Below are 4,406 nucleotides of genomic sequence, written 5' to 3' on the forward strand. Positions count from 1 at the left end.
TTTGATTTGTGTTACTACGACCTTCGTAAATGGGGTCAAATGGGCATATTTTGGGTTATGATGGATGTGGCTAGGCGAAGGGAATGAGTGCGATAGGAATTGTCCACCCCTAGTCAGGGTTATAACAATATCTCGGGGCCACTCGAGGAGTAATGAATTGGAAAATGCGTGGCCACGCTCGGAAAGTATCTATGATAGATAAGTCCGGTCAATCAGTTATTCTCCAGATCGAGGAAACCACTCTCGATATGATCACTTGCAAGTACGACCTGAAAGACACTTTGCATTGAGTGGGAGATAGTAATAGGACAAGAGAATTGGTGACGCACACTTGTCGAGGACAAGTGGGAGATTGTTGGAATATGTGTCCTCCGACAATAATGCGATCACGACTGTTGATCATGATGATCACATGTTTAAGTCTCATTAAAATGAATACAATTGGGAAGTAATATTGTTACTGTCAACTGGTCAACATATATCGGTAATGATTGGCTGACTAGAGTTTGACATTACTGTCGTGTGACGGTGGTGATCAGTTGACCCCCTAGGTCATACCTAAAGGGCAATACTCTTAATTGATTATTTAATTAATCGTATAATGTTGCGAGTTAATTAAATTACTTGAAAATTGACGGACGATTTTGGAAGTAAAATTTACGTATCATATTGAAATGTGATTAAATAAGATACGGTCTGAGTAATTGAATTGTATCATTACTCGGATAAAATAATTGTTTAATGTAACAATTAAATTGAATGAATTGTTATAAATACAATCAGTTGTGATTTATAAATTGGTAAAATTTTTGGCACAAGTAATTATGAAATTACTAAGTCAATTTTTGTATGTGACGTATTTTTATTAATACGTTGATTTTTAATATGTTAAAAATACATAACAAATATATGTGACATGTGACATGTAACATATAGACAATTGACAAAAATAATATGGAATCCATATTATAGAGTGGGCCGAAAATTAGAAGGATTTAAGCTAATTATAAGTTGTTTGTAATTAGTGGAAAAACACAATGATTAAAAGCAAACCTAGTCATGCAAGCCTATTGTTCATTGTGAAGAACAATTTTTCCATGCATTGGCTCCCCTATATCTCTCCTCTTACACGGTTTTGGGGAAGCAAAAATGATCATTGTTTTCTCTATAATTTTACCTAATAATATACTAAGTGTAGTGTATTATTATTCATTCTAATTTTACTCATCCAAAATAGAGTTCTAGTGAGAAGAAAAATCCTCTCTTCTTCTCTCTTAAAAAACCGAAATATTCAAGAGTTAATAAAATTTTGGTTCAATTTTCTACCTTGATTAATATTATACTAGTATTGTAATATTAATTAAAATTAAGAGGAGCCTTGGGTATAAAGCTTGGGGAGAGATCTTATACTTAGATCTTGTTCATCCATAAAGGAAAAGCTCAAGAACAAAAGAGATAGGTGATCTCTCTTGTGCCTAATATAACCGAAATATTGTATGTAAGGACATGATTTCTCCTCTATTTATATTATTGTTTGCATGCATAAGATCCGTTTTAATTTTATGACAAATTTATTTAGACATATATGAGTATGTTAGTATGTATATGAATCTACATTTCCTTCAGTTAATGCTATGACAGACGGTCCTTTCGTCTGTACAAGGTGTGGGGTAGATGGACATGTCTCTGATTATTGTCCTAGTCCTTATGAGCAATGTGCTGCCTTTCAACATTACAGGCAAAACAACACTCATTACGAGCCGAATATCCACCCCAATTTGAGGTGGAGTAACCATAACGTACTCAACCCCACCGCCTCTCCAAATCAGCCCGCAATGACCCTATATTCCTCCACACCGAAGCAACAAGGCTATCGAAGCCTCCGTCTTTCAACCCTCCTAACCAAGGTGCTTCGTCATCTAGTGGGGTGAGTGAGATAGGTGAGTTAAAGTCCATGATGCAGTCCATTGCAAAGCAATTACAACAGAAGGACACGGCATTCAAGGCACTTGAGACTCAAGTTGCCCAACTGGCTGAAAATCAATCTTCAAGGAAGCCCGGTCATTTACCGACTCAAAATGACAAGAACCCAAATGAGACGGTACATCTGATAGAGTTGAGAAGCGGTCTTTCTTATGAGGGACCGGAATACGTAAATCGACCGAGGAAGCTGTCGTGATGATGAACAAAGTGTTCGTTAAGAGAAAAGGACTCACGACAAATGAGTTACTCGATCGACTGAAGTCTGATGCTCGATCGAGTGGAAATGGTGAAGAATCTGGTCGATCGAGTAGAGTTCCTACTCGATCGAGTGAAGCAGAAGATGAGATTGGTCGATCGAGTGGTAAGTTTGCTCGATCGACTGACGCCGATGAAGAAAGCGCTCGATCGGCGAGCACATTGCTCGATCGAGTGATATTCTTGACGGGAAGCTTATTCGAGAGCCTGCTAGTGCTCGTTTAGCGAGGAATTACGAGAAAGGCCTCGTTCGAGAGGTAAGAAGCGTCAAAGGATACCGAACTTGCTCGGAAGACACTTTGGAAGCGAGAAACAAGGGGCTCGAAATACCAATTACGTTTCCCTTCCCGAGGCGATTCTGAGAATACCAAAGTTAATCAACAGTTTGGCAAATTTGTTGAACTTTTGAAGAGTTTGGAAGTTTCCGTGCCGTTCATTGAATTCTTGACCAAGGTACCCTCTTATTTAAAATTTATGAAAGAAATTTTAGCACGTAAGAGGACTATTAATGATAATGAGACCGTAGATTTGACGGAGGTGGGGTCAGCCCTATCTCAAAATAAGCTACCTCCTAAGCAATCGGACCGGGTAGTTTTTCGATCCCTTGTCACATCGGTATGCAATTGATTGATAATGCGCTATGCGATTTAGGCGCTAGCGTAAGTGTTTTACCCTTGTCTCTAGCTAAGAGACTTGGTGTGACAAAGCTGAGTTGCACCAACATGATTGTCGGATGGCCGACCGTAGTTTATCACGGCCACTAGGTGTAGCGAGAAGACGTGCACTGTTCGGATCGGGAAGTTCTTTATTCCGTTGATTTTGTCGTCTTAGATATCCCCGAAGATGTGCACACCCCTATCATTTTAGGGAGACCATTTTTGTCCACTTTGCCCGTGCAAAAGTAATAGACGTCGGGGAAGACTTTGACCTTTCGGGTAGGGGACGAGGAGCGACTTTCCATCGGTCCAAGTTCCGGAGGGCTCCCATGCAAGCTCAGCCTTGCAATGCCCTCTCTTCTGTTGACCCTATTATTGACACTCCGGATGAAAATTTGGAGAATATTCTTTGTTATTGCTAACCCCCGCCTCATACCGAGAGCAAAAAGGAGGAAAATTGTCCTGTTTTCCTTACTGCAGTGCAGATGAAGGCAAGAAAGAAGTTGTCAAGGGACGGGTGCAACCATTATCAATCAAACTGGAGCCAAGGATGCCAAAGAAGATGACAGAGGGGCGAGAACGAAGACGTTCGAACCTACATAGATTGGAACTATGTTCCTCCTCCTCTTGCAAACAGTAACTCAAGCTCATGGAAATCAAAGAGGACGGTCGATATCGTGAAGTGACGTCCTCCGGTCGGAAAGCCCACCAAGGGGCACGAAAGTCGATGGGAATTAAACGGGGAAATGCCCCGTGTAACAAATTGTAATAGACAATTCGTTTGAATTTCTTTTAAACTTTGCTTTATTACGTTTTAATTAGGACAATTAGTTTAGACAATCCTTTAGCTTAGACTAAGACTATAGAGTGTGTTTTCTGCGTATTTGGTATTTTGGGATGTGTTTGGATATTTTTACGCAGGTTTGGGGAAGATTCACGCAATTCGAGAAAGAAGGGACGAAATTCAAAGAGCCTACAAGAGGAAGCCCTCGATCGAGTACTTTTTGTACTCGATCGAGTGGAAGTTGGTTCGATCGAGCTTTCTGGTTACTCGATCGAGAAAGGCCAAGAGGAACAGGTTGATCGAGAGGTTTCTTACTCGATCGAGCAGAAGGGATATCAACAGTCCTCGATCGAGTGATTTAAAAACCACTCGATCGAGTGGTATGAATAGGACACGGGAGTTTTCTATACTTAACTCCTTATTTCAGTTTTCATTTCTATTTTTATCCCTAATTTCTTCTAACCCCTTCCTAATTGCGATTTCCATCTCCCCCAAATCCCCATTTCTTGCCCAAAATTATCAAATCCGTCACCTACATTCTATTGCTAGCACGTTAATCTTCAATAGCCCCTTATTTTCCCCCTCTTTTGTGCTTGTTTTCGCGGTTTTTAAAGGGAATTAGGGTTCGCGGGTTTTTCAATCGAAAATCCGCCTTTGTTGCTTGTTATTGTTGGAATATGTGTCCTCCGACAATAATGCGATCACGACTGTTGATCATGATGATCACA

Source organism: Silene latifolia, chromosome X (genome assembly GCF_048544455.1).
Source record: "Silene latifolia isolate original U9 population chromosome X, ASM4854445v1, whole genome shotgun sequence".
Lineage (NCBI taxonomy): Eukaryota > Viridiplantae > Streptophyta > Magnoliopsida > Caryophyllales > Caryophyllaceae > Silene > Silene latifolia.